Here is a 13,588-nt window from a genome sequence, read left to right on the forward strand (position 1 = left end):
CTGGATGCGTTACTTTTGATGATTTTCAATGGAGTTCTTAAGTAACATGGTACGCAGGGACTTCTTACTTGACTCTTAAAATCCTATATTTTTAATTCAAATATTCCAAGATTTTAGAAAATGTAAGATTTATGTTGGGTTAAGAGAGTGACTATATTGAGCTTTTTTATTCCAGAACCATCGCGAAATCATGAAAACAATGCTATGAATTTTCTATGATAAGCCAATTCAATCTAAGTACCAGATTTATTTATTCCACATCAGGGACAGTGTTAGAGCAGAGAGCAGGCCTGGGGCAACCGCCCCTATGATTTTTTTAACGATAAAAAGAAAGAAATGGTGGGAGAAAGAGAGAAAAGAATGGTGTAGATGAGAGATACCCGAGCTGGCAATCATCATTACGATGATGATTCAAGATTCACGTGTGAAAATGCCCTTAGTCACTTATGCATACTAATCATTGGACCTCAAATTAACCTTTCCAAACAAAATCACCCTTATGATAATCCCTGTGTTATCAATAACATGTTATCTTTTGCAGGAGACTCAAAATTAGTTATTTTATCATAGCGGATCAAAGTACAAGCAAAGCGCTCGGTTTCATTTGCAATTATATTTCGTCACGATTATTAATAAAAATACATTTTGTGGCTAATCGGATCAATTTGAGAGAATTTCAACAATATTGCAGAGGTAAGTTACGTCTAAATCATATTTAAATTCAAAGTCTAAAATATTAAAATTTGTGACATGATTATTTTACATTGATCACAATTAGTATTACAAAACGATAACAGCACATTGAGTAAAACAATATATCGTGATTAAATTGCCTAGTATACTGTATGTTGTTAATAACATTATTTATCATCAAAATGGTAAATAATCATCTGAAATTCTTTATTGAAATATTTATAAACGTTTTCACATAGTTATATTCAGTTTGTTGAGCTATCGTGATAACATTATGATTTCACAACAGCTGACAAATGAAGAGCTCAGTTGCAAAAGGGGTTAGATCCATTTTTTCATCAGATTTGATTTTTGTGATTCAACGTATAGACTTTTTAGCTCTATAAGTTGATTCCAAAGAATTTTCCATTAAAAAGTGGAGGGAAAAAATGGCAAAGAAAAATCACTTTTTATTCAAAAAGGGTTAGGTCCATTTCAATTTGGTTGCAAAAGGGGTTAGGTCCACAAAGAACCTATACATTTTTAGTCGCTCTGATCATGGACCTACATGCTCTGATGATACCAAAGAACATTAAAAACGTGAATAAATGTGGCAAAGAAAAAGCTCTTTATTTCTAAAGATATTTGATTCATTTCAATTTGCTTGCAAAAGGGGATAGGTCCTTAATGATAATTTTTGAATAAATATAGAAAAAAATGAAGACAGGTAATTTTCTTTTACACCCAATTTTATGTTTACATGAAAGGGTAGTACATCATAACAATTTAGTTCTCATAAGAATATTGCAATAAGTGAGAATAAAAAAAGCACGATTTTCTCGAAATGGTCCAAAGTGGACCAAACTCTTCATATCGTCTTCGTAAACATGGTAAATATGTCTATTTCGCATTTTAAAGTTGTATGAGGACTTATTAATTGAATAAAAGTATTGGCAATCACTGTACCATTGATGATTATTAAGAAGAAGTCTTAGTTAAAAATTGGAAACAAAGTAGTAATTTATATCGTGTTTTCGAATTCAATTCTTCAGGTCAGTCAAACAGTACTTCTTGCGAAATGCGAATCTGGATTGCCATGGGTGTGTTGCTATCGGCAGATTAAAGACTATCCCAGATAAATACATCGTAGTCCTCAATGTAAGTAGAGTGTTGCTGTTATTGTTGTTGTTTTGTTTATTATTTTTTATTTGGTTACCCACCCCCTTTCACAGAATATTTTATTTTGAATAATAAAATCCAAGATAATTATACAATGTGATGAATCTTTCATCTGCAGACACACTGTAGATAACAAATGTGACAAATATATTATTGTTAAAAATCATCACAGCCTAGGTCTCAATCACACCGTTTGAGGCAGAAATCTCATGACAAAGATTTTCACACATTAGCCATGTTAGCATGAAATAGACAAACGAACATACATTGGATGTAAATTATTTCATAATTGTGTAGGGGCATTCCCGCACCATCAAAACATTTCTGTAACTAAATGATACCACTTCTTTTCCATTTTATTTTGCCTTAGACTATTACTTATCATTCTTCTATTCCATTGTAACATTTAAAGACTGATAGCATTATGTCAAAGTCAGGCACATTAATTGATTTCTTAGTTTATCTAAAGATATATATTTCTCTTCCTATGACTATGAGAATTCATTAAATTGCAATGTTGTTACTATCACAAAACCCCCCCACAATTCTAGTGCTGCCATTGTGAGCATGATTTTTTCCCCTGTCTAACAAAATGTATATACAAACGAAACATAATAATAACAAAGTTACCACCGGGTAGTTCATACTCCGGCAATATCACTTGTCAGGACAGATTTGTTTTAAGGACGACCCTTTCAAGGTATATATTGAGCTAAATTTATCTCTTTTGCAACTACATGTAGTTCCTTCAAAATAAGACATGTCAGATGGGAAGAATGATGTAAAATCATTGACAGATTGTAAACGCAGATAGATTAATATGATTGACCATGCAGGCAAATTTCATTCAAATCTACCAAATTCAAAAATAATGTTTGAAAACTCATTTCATATATTTGTTAATTATCATTGAAATATTGTAATGTTGTCAATGTTTTAACTTTTAACAATGCCAGAATCATTATGTTAACACATTTTATCATTTTTTAAAACTATTTTTCTCAGGATGACGTGATGCTGGACACTGTAATCAACCGAATAAAGCAGAAGATGGTTTCTCGCTCGGAGAAGTTTTCCGTTTTAAGGAAATATTACAAAGCACTCAATGGTTTTGCTGCAGAGATGTCGGAAGATGTGGCAGAAAGGGTAAGCAATTTGATTTTTATAGCAGCTAAAGGGCGCCGTATTAAAAAAAATACACGTCCTCCCCTCCTCCTCGTTCTTAATTTTATTCTATTTTCAATTTTGTTCTCTCGATCTTCTATATTATATTCTTTTGCTTGTTCCCATCCTTATTTATCTTCTTTCTAGTTTCTTCTCATTTGTATTCCTCGCATTCTTGGATTCTTCCATCCATTGTTCTGGAATGATTCATGTCGAATCAAACTTAAATTCGGCATTGAATATGTTGAAGATTCAGTTTGATCTTTTTAATGCATCAATAATTATTGACTGCTTAGATGGCCTTCAATCTCGGAGTAGATTTGATTTTTTTTATGTTTCTTAATACAACAAAATAGCCGAATTAAGGATTTTGTAACAGACCTTCACATTCAACTTCCAGCACATTTTTTTAAAAGACACTGCTTATATGACGTTTACAAAGACCGAGACGTCTAAGAGCCTGATACTAGTTGAGACATTCCAGGGCCAATCTGTGTTTGTATCACATCGATTATCATGGATTGTCTAACACAAACTGCCTGCCAGTCGACGACTAGTGGCCAGTATATCACGCTCATTCATTCTCAGTCACGGGGAACATCTGTCTGAATAGCTCTTGGTCTCACCATTTGTCTCGACTCTCCATCTCCTGGACTGTCCGTCCAACGTTATAATATCACGTCCATTGATATTCTGTCCCGGAAAGCGTTCAGTTCACCGACGTCCATTCTCAGAGACAAGCCTCTCATGGATGGGCCTGTCTTGGGTATTAGCAGGCTCTCGGACATCCCCATCATTGGAAACATCTTTCTCATCGGATCTCAAACTCAGGTATTTCTGTCCCAGGAACTCTCTCAGATATTACCAGGCTATTGGACATCTCGGTCTTTGGAAACGTCTTTCTCATCGGATCTGAGTCTCAGGGCCAGTCTGTGTCTGTATCACATGTCTCAACTGGTATCAGGCTGTTACACGTATCGGTCCTTGGAAACATCTTTCTCATCGGGTCATAGTCTCAAGGCCAATATGTGTCTGTATCACATGTCTCAACTAGTATCAGGCAAGAGCCTGTACTTGGAACATGGACCGAGACGTCTGAGAGACGTCTCGTTCTCTGTAAACGTCTTTCTCATCGGATCTGAGTCTCAGGGCCAATCTGTGTCTGTATCACATGTCTCAGCTAGTATCAGGCTGTTAGACATCTCGGTCTTTGGAAACGTCTTTCTCATCGGATCTGAGTATCAGGGCCAATATGTGTCTGTATCACATGTCTCAGCTAGTAGGCCTATCAGGCTCTTAGACATCTCGGTCTTTGTTAACATCTTTCTCATCGGATCTGAGTCTCAGGGCCAATCTGTGTCTGTTTCACATGCCTCAACTAGTATCAGGCTCTTAGACATAACGCTCTTTGTAAACATCTTTCTCATCGGATCTGAGTCTCAGGGCCAATCTGTGTCTGTATCACATGTCTCAACTAGTATCAGGCCCTTAGACATGTCGGTCTTTGGAAACGTCTTTCTCATCGGATCTTAGTCTCAGGGCCAATCTGTGTCTGTATCATATTTCTCAACTAGTATCAGGCTCTATGACATCTCGATCTTTGGAAACGTATTTCTTTCTCATTGGATCTGAGTCTCAGGTCCAATCTGTGTCTGTATCACATGTCTCAGCTAGTATCAGGCTCTTACACATATCGGTCATTGGAAACGTCTTTCTAATTGGCTCTCAGTCCCAGGGACCGTCCATCCTTTTGGTTCTCAATCCGAAAGGTTTCAGAGAAAGTCCTTCATCCGGACTGTCCGTTCTCTTTACTCACGCTTTCTACTCCGTCTGTTTACAAGTACTGGTATGAATCAAGTTATCAAGTAATAACATCATCAAGCCCGTTGCATAAAACTTTTGCCATATAAAAACATTTTCAATGGCATAATTTTGTATGTCAGTGTTTTTGTTTATTTGCCAGAGTTTTTTATGGCGTCAGTTTTATGCAACGGGCCTCAGAGAGAAGAATCAATCCTTGTTTATCATGTTTGTTATGCTCTGTTTGAAGAGTCACATATCACTTGGTCATGTACAACAAGAAGACTTACTATTTCAATGATTGTCACATTTTTCTTCAAGATATTGCAGTTGCCTGTCGTAAAATACATGGAACCTGATACGTTTGGTGAAGTTGAAGGTTCTCCTTCATCGTCGTCTTCATCGTCGTTCTCGCCGTCATCGACATTCTCATCGTCGTTATCATGGGGTCTTGATCGCATTGACCAGCGCAACTTGCCACTCGATGGCACTTTCAGCATCGAAGGTATGGTTGGATTAATGTAACTATGATTAACGTATAGGCTTGTGGATAAACATCCTTTCTTCAAAGAAATGTTCCCCAAAAAGTCTTAACAAGTGACAAAGGGTTTCGAATAATCGTCGCGTTTTTTTGTTGCTTTGCTTTGTTTTGTTTTGTTTGTTTGACCTCAAGAAGTAGGCCCAAGAAAATACTTTTTTTCTAGAAATGAAGAGCATACGCTGGATTAAACATATTGGAACATATTCTGAGGTCAGGTCTTACCCTGTGCTAAAATTAATGGAAACCAAAATTGTAAAAATTTCGTTTATTTCATGGTGAAGAAAACTAAATTTTTGATATTTATATTCCTAGACATTCGAAAACTATTTGAATGTCAGTATGCTGATAAATTGAACATTTTTGTTAGAGATTTGTGTCATAATTGGCTATCCATAGTTAAAAACCATAACTTAAGATCAGAGTTTGAATTTAACCCGAGTTCGGACCATTTTGATTTATTATTCATGCATGTCTTCTGTGATCTGTCTTTGCATGGCACAAAGGTGACGGAGAGGGTGTGACGATACATGTATAGATACCGGTATACGGGTCTCCCATCAAGAATTCGAAGGTCGAGCCAGCTATGGTGAAGACTTCTTGGACGATGGTTGGAACGTGAGTCGATCCCCGGGGATGGTTCCTGTCATGATCATCATTGTATTCTATGTACACTGCAAAAACTCCGGTGTTGATGATTTAACACCAGCTCGGATCTATATAAGTCCACACCAGAGAAGTATTGAAACAACACCAGTTTGGAATCAAACCGATGTTGTTTTGATACTAATTGGGGTTGTATAAACACCTATCTGGTGTTAGACCAAAACGAAACTGGTGTTGTTTAACACTTCTCTGGTGTTGACATACCTATATAGATTCCGGGCTGGTGTTAAATCAACACCAGATACTATGGAAGTTTAAAGTGCCATTGATTTGTTCAGTTAGCGTTTTAGCGTTTTAGCGAGAAAAATTTTTTCGTCAAGTTTGAATACAACTTTTCATAAATCGACTTGGCAAACCTGGCATAACCCTCTCGCCGGCAAGACAAGTCGATTTCATGTTAAATCTTCCGTACGTCGTAAGTCGATGTATATTCATTCTCTTCAAAAGAGAACTCGGCTAGATAACTTTAAACGATAAGTAAGTCCTGTCTTTTTCATAATAGTTTTCACTGAATGAAAAATACTTATCAGACTCAAAGTAGGCATTAAGGTGGTATTGCTCACGAAGAAGATGCAGTCATTGATGTAATGCATACATAAATGATGATTTAATGAATTTAGCAATAAAGAAGTAAGTAGATATTATTCAATCAAATATAGACAAACATTGTAAATGATAAGTAAATAGAGGATAAGTGATTGAATTTTTGTGTGAATGAGTGACTGGATTAATGATTGAAGGAATGAATGGATGGATGGAAGAACGAATGAATATATGCATTAAATGAATTATCATGTTAGGCACAATAATTGATATTCTCCATTTCATTGCTCAAATTGATCTTGCCATTAGGGGTTCGACTGTCTTGGTCATGGTACTCACTGTACCGGTACTATTATAATAGCAGGAAGATTCCAAGGAATCGCAAGAAAAGCCAAAATAGTTTCTCATCGAATTTTCGGTTGTAACGGCAGGGGCGAGAAATCAGATGCTATAGCAGGTATGTATATACCACAACCTCTTGGCATCGACCATGTCGGGAATTAGTCCAAAGCTTTTAGTATTTTTGTTGTTTGATTTGATTTAATTCTAACCCTTCATCAGAATGGTTGTTGATGAAAAGAAAACGACTCTCGTACTTCTTTGTGTCTTGGCCCTTTCCTAGTTCTCATATTTATACACCATTTTGTGAATGTTTCCAATGAGAATGATGCCTACATTCTTCTTCCTAATGACTAAATCACACTGCAGAAACTCCGGTGTTGATTTAACACCAGCCTGGAATCTATATATGTCCACCCCAGAGAGATGTGAAACAACACCAGTTTGGTTTTGGTCTAACATCAGATAGGTGTTTATACAACACCAATTAGTATTAAAACAGCATCGGTTTGATTCCAAACTGGTGTGGACATATATAGATTCCGGGCTTGTGTTAAATCAACACCGGAGTTTTTGCAGTGCACTCGGTAAAGTCCTAAGTTTATTCAGCAATAATCCCTTTCCAACATATATATTATGATTTCTTTTCCTAACCAGCCGTAATATCTTTCATAACCACAGCTATTGAATCGGTTATTCAAACTACCACCTACCCTGCCGTCATGTCGATGTCGTGGCGTTTCTTAGCGGATCAGTCCGTCGATGATGCCGTCGCTCATGCGGTTGATGCAGGCATCGTTTCGGTGGTAGCAGCTGGGAACCAAGACGATGACGCCAGCGTCAACACCCCTGCTCGTGAACCAAAGGTTGTGATTGAATATTTACATCCGTGTTAGAGGGGCGTCTACTGCAAACACTCCGGTGTTGATTTAACACCAGCCCGGAATCTATATATGTCCACACGAGAGAAGTGTCAAACAACACCAGTTTCGTTTTGGTCTAACACCAGATAGGTCTTTATACAACACCAATTAGTATTAAAACAGCATTTGTTTGATTCCAAACTGGTGTTGTTTCAATACTTTCCTGGTGTGGACATAATATATATAGATTCAGGGCTGGTGTTAAATCAACACCGGAGTTTTTGCAGTGTCGATACAGATTTTTAGCAGCTGCAACGGGGACGGATTCTATAACCAGTAAATGTATTGAAAAGTGTCCGTCAATGACAAAGAACAGCTGGGAAGTCTTTTGCCGAATATTGGTGACCCAGGACAGCAGTTTTCGTAGTAAGATTAGGAGATGACGAAAAATTGCAAATGGACAAACTTGCCGTTTGTCCAGTGTCCAGGACGACATTGCCGTGGTTTTAATAGTCCAGTTTCGACAAAGATTTCTTGTGTTGTGCTTTGTCATGAAGGGCATTTATAATAAGTTTTCTATGTTCTTGAATCGGTCTTGGATTGTGGAAGCGAGGACTCCCTTATGGTCCGTAGTCTGAATTCTGGTTTATTAAATTGGAACTCTGGTCTGGATAGCCAATTTTGACACAAGTTTATGACAGCAGATAATGTCTATTTATTCAAAATGAGCTCGTTTAATACCAATATCCTACATAACTGTCTGGATATGAGAAATATGACATTTGTCTTGTCTTCACAATTTAAGAAAGAGGGAGGACAACAGTAAATATAAGAAACATACAATGCTAGGACAAAATTACACTTTTGGCGTCACATGATATTAGCATAGAGTCGGGCCGGTGACAAGACGTTTGCACAGGTCTTATTTAGAGTTACGATAGTGTTTTTTTGTTCAGAATAATGTAAAGGTAAGTATGGGGTTTATTTAGGTTTGAAGGTTAGGTTCTATGTTTGGCTTAACGTGCCGATTTTCCATCGGAGCAACTTTCGCCGGAGAAAATGTCATAGAAACCGTTGTACCACCATAGTCTAAGTTAAACTGGATTGCAGAAAACGGCTTAATGTCATTTCTTTGACATAGGATGTGTCAATCATAACTGTCATAGACATGTGCATGAATTCGATAATTCTTATATTGGCGTTACAGCGAGACACAGACCAGTTTCAACGAAGCGACATTTCCTTGACGCATCGCTATCTTGAATATAAATGACTTTCTTGTACAAAAAGACTTAAAGAAAATTATTGGATACACAATATGATTCTTGATTACGTACCTTTGTGCATTATACTCAGAAGAAGGAACATCATTTATCTAAACGCGAACGATGCATAAAGTTATTACTGGTATCATGAAAATTATGACCGTCGAGTTATCAATCCATTAATATAGTCATGCAGTGGCTTAATGATCCAAATATGTTGAGTAAATGCAACTTGGCATATGGGAGCAAAATGTCTGATAAGTCGCTACCGAGCGAAAAGCGAGCTTGCACAAATTTTTACCTCAAGAAACAAAATTTTGTGATAATTGTTTTTGATAAATTTTGACATAATAACTTATCGAAAAATATCATAGTTTCCTATTTTCTTTGCTTTCATTTATTTTTCTCCTTATTTTTCTAGTCTTCGAGTTGGTCGTGTATTTATTTATTCATTTATTTATTTATTTATTTATTAATATATTTATTCCAGCCGCCCTATTTATAAAGTCAGTGGTTATACAAAATAAGCGATATCACGTGCGATTCACATGCAGACGATGCGTGATTTATAAAATGTATCAATGGGATGCTTAAAATATTTATTTGAAAATAATGGTCAATAAGTTATTTATTCCATGATAAAGCCACGATAGTAACATCATTCTTATGTAACAGATGAAAAGCAATTGATTTCTTGATAAAGTCATGACTAATATAACATATAACGGGTGAAAACTGTGTTATTGTTTCCATTTCTCCAATGACAGGCGATCTCCGTTGGGGCTACTGACCGTAACGACTACAGGGCGGATTTTTCTAACTATGGGTCTTACGTAGACCTCTTCGCACCCGGTGTGGCTATCATAAGTGCCCATCCTGCCTCCGATGATGCCTATGCTGTATACGATGGTACCAGTATGTCTGCCCCTCATGTTGCTGGTGAGCGCCATTTTATACTACATTTTAATGTCCTACGTCCAAAATGTCGACCTAAGAGATGCTGAAACAATACCTTTACTCTATTTGAATAAATAGAGTGAAATCGAACAAGCTAAACATGAAAGATTTCATGAAGATAGTATAAAAAAATATTTAAAGGTTTTTCTAAAATTATGCATTATTTCGATATCGTCAAGATAATGATGGATATGCAATCATGGGGCTGATGATGTCAGGTCTCTTATTTTTTTAAATTTAGAATCTGAATCATTTAACTATTCTTGCGCTCGATAGCCAGGTAGGCCTATGAGTTTAAATCGCTAGGGAGAGTTGTGTAGCGGTTCTGACTCTCGCTATATAATCAACGGGTCGTGCGTTCGAATCCCACCACGACCTAGCGTCCTTTGGCAAGGCGTCTATCCACACTTTGTCTCTCTCTCTCTCTCTCCACCCAGGTGTTAAATGGATACCAGGCAGGAAGCGAAAGCTTATGCACTATGCCTTGCAATTGGGTTTTGATGCATTCTTACTGGAATGTTTCCCGGGGAGTTGAGAGAGCGCATACATTGATCCTTGCTTATGGACATATATATCTTTAAAGCGCGTAGAGACGCTGTTCCAATTATGCATTACCCGCTATTCAAGTGGACTGCTATTATTAGTTAGTTTCCTTCTGCTCTCTGCCTTGAATCTGAGATGAATATCTCATATTATATTCATAAACTATGATATGCCTACTTTCGAAGTACATGTAGCTTGGATGCGAGAATATGAGCACGCACAACGAAGGAGTTGGTTCCCCGTCCCAAACGCTGAAGCTCTGATCTTTCATAAATGTTGAGTCCTAATTACTGGAATTAAGTACTCTCTAGCATTATTTGACTTAGAAGATTAAGAATATAATTAGCCCCAATTAGATGATTCGCGCGAGTTAAATATATGATTTATTGTCCTGAAAAGAGTTGGCTTCCTGCACTCGTATTGTAAGTATGATTACGATAATATAATACCAGCTATATTTGATATCAAAATACACTATATTATTTAACTTATCTTTACAACATTATACCACATATAATGGAAGTCATGTTGTTTCTAACGCTCCCCTTAAATGGGCGTTTAGAGCGTACTTCTTATTTCTCGAACTGTTCGACGTTATACCCCCCTCTTTAATCGATAAACCCATTTAAAGGACAAGTCCACCCCAGAAAAATATTGATATGAATAAAAAGAGAAAAATCAAACAAGCATTATGCTGAAAATATCATCAAAATCGGATGTAAAATAAGAAAGTTATGACATATTAAAGTTTCGCTTATTTTTCACAAAACAGTGATATGCACAACTCAGTGGCATGCAAATGAGACAGTCGATGATGTCCCTCACTCACTATTTCTTTTGTTTTTATTGTTTGAATTATACAATATTTCATTTTTTACAGATTTGGCAATAAGGACCAACTTGATTGAACCATATAGAATTAAACAATGCGAAATGCACATGTTCAGGGAGGAGTTAATCTTTGTTTAACACGACAACAGGGAGAAAATTTGTTTTGTGAAATTAAGTGAAACTTTAAAATGTCATAACTTTCTTATCTTACATCCGATTTTGATGAAATTTTCAGTGTTATGCTTGTTGGATTTTTCTCTTTTTATTCGAATCAACTTTTTGTTGGAGTGGACTTGTCCTTTAACTAATTACTCTTTAACGCTGATTAGATATTGCATTCTGATACCCACGCTACCGGTACAACTCCATTGGATAGAACAATAACACACACACACACCCACACTCCCCACACACACACACACACCCTCGCACAACCTCACGCGCACACCCTCTATATTACATATATATATATATATATATATCCACTTGGTATGGGATTGATTGAGGTTTCCAAAAGTGCCCAATGCCGGGGCAGAGCATGAGAGCAATATATATTTTCATACCTTGGTCAGTTCGGTCTTCTACCGTCGGTTTCACGCTTTCGGCGATCTTCAGGCAGACTGATGATTTGACGACTTGGTTGTGCCTGCGTGCTGCGATGGGTCGTCACACCTGATTGGTTTTCTGGGGGGTCTTTGCCGATGTCTGTGGCGGCACTTTGAGATTACTTCTGACCTTTTGTTGAGGCACTCTTTGTTGTTGGTGATAATTATATATTTCTCTTCTAGGCAGAGATTGCAGAGCCCACTCTTTCTTAGGTTAGTGTTAGACTTCTTCTCTATCCGCCACGTTAATTCAAATTTGGTGTTTGCTTCCTTTAGTTTCCATATTATACTTAGAGAGTTGATTTTTGTATTTTTCATGTTTCATTTACTTTTTTTTCGAAACTCTTATCTTTATTTATTGATTTTTCATTAGGTGTTGCCGCCATTCTTCTCGGTAACGGAGTTCCTACCTCTGACGTAATTAAGCATCTTCTCCGAGACGCTACTAAGAACATCATCTATGACAACGAGTTTTATTCACCAAATCTACTTCTTTATCTGAAGTAAACGCGATGAAAGTCATGAAAGTGTGAATAAAAGAAAGGAATAGTCCATTGTATCAAGGGGATTGGTTTGGATTGATAGAAATGAACTTAACTTGTGTGTTACTGGCGATGGTGGTGATAACTATGATGAAAATAGTGATTATGATTATAATTACAATAATTAATATACAAATGACATAATGATATCGATAGTAGTAGTAGTAGTGGTAGTATTAGTAGTAGTAGTAGTAGTAGTACTAGTAGTAGCAGAATGTATATTTTTTTCTCATTTTGACTGGCGATCTTCTTTTTCAATGATAACTACCGACCCTCTTCTCCCATTGTGAATAACGACTCTCTTTAGCCATTATGACTAGTTGTCATTGTATGTCATTATACTCGAGACACCCTGTAATTCGATTGTGACTTGTGATTATAGTGACATTTATATTAATGAACAGTGGCTAACAGATGAGGGGGCTTGGGCGCTTGCCCCCCCCCCCCAAAAAAAAAATTGACTTTTGTAATAAAAATTTCGAAATTTTCGCTCGCTTGCTTCTCAGGATCGCAGCTTTAAAAAATGCCTAAAACGCCATTTCTGGTCGCCTCAAATTTTTTGGCTCATTGCGCTACTGTTAAAGAATATAAATGATAGTTTATATTCTTTAAGACTTGCGAGCCTCTTTGTTGATTATGACTAGTGAACCTTGTAATTAATATGATGTATTATGAATGACCACCCCATCTCTTTAAAAATAATGTTCCTCAAGACTTCGGATCAAAGGGGCCTGCGTTCGTATTTTTATATATGAAAACAACGTCTTTCTTTTTTTTTTATCAATAACTCGACAAATATATTTAAAATACATTTCTTTAGTAAACGAATAAATCATGTCCAAAACTTGTTATGATAGAGCAGGTTTTTGTTGTTGTTGTTGTTGCTTGTTGTTTATTTTGTTCTGAGACGTCATATCATTAACCCCACGTGGATGTTTAATATGTAAACAATCAAAGATATGAAACAATATCTTAATATGAACAAAGTTCGTTTAATGCCTCCTTTATCAAACATGTATTATATATTGTGTTTCCCCTAGCAGCGAAAGATATGCAACTACGTTACTCAATGTCTATACGG

At 36.6% G+C, this 13,588-nt stretch overlaps 1 pseudogene; it reads left to right on the forward strand.

The window, feature by feature from the left end:
- Positions 1 to 1,730: 1,730 nt before the first annotated feature.
- LOC129259976 (extracellular serine proteinase-like) lies at positions 1,731 to 13,367 on the forward strand (annotated as a pseudogene).
- The last annotated feature ends 221 nt before the right edge of the window (positions 13,368 to 13,588 follow it).

The sequence above is a fragment of the Lytechinus pictus genome, unplaced genomic scaffold, assembly GCF_037042905.1.
Source record: "Lytechinus pictus isolate F3 Inbred unplaced genomic scaffold, Lp3.0 scaffold_19, whole genome shotgun sequence".
Classification (NCBI taxonomy): domain Eukaryota; kingdom Metazoa; phylum Echinodermata; class Echinoidea; order Temnopleuroida; family Toxopneustidae; genus Lytechinus; species Lytechinus pictus.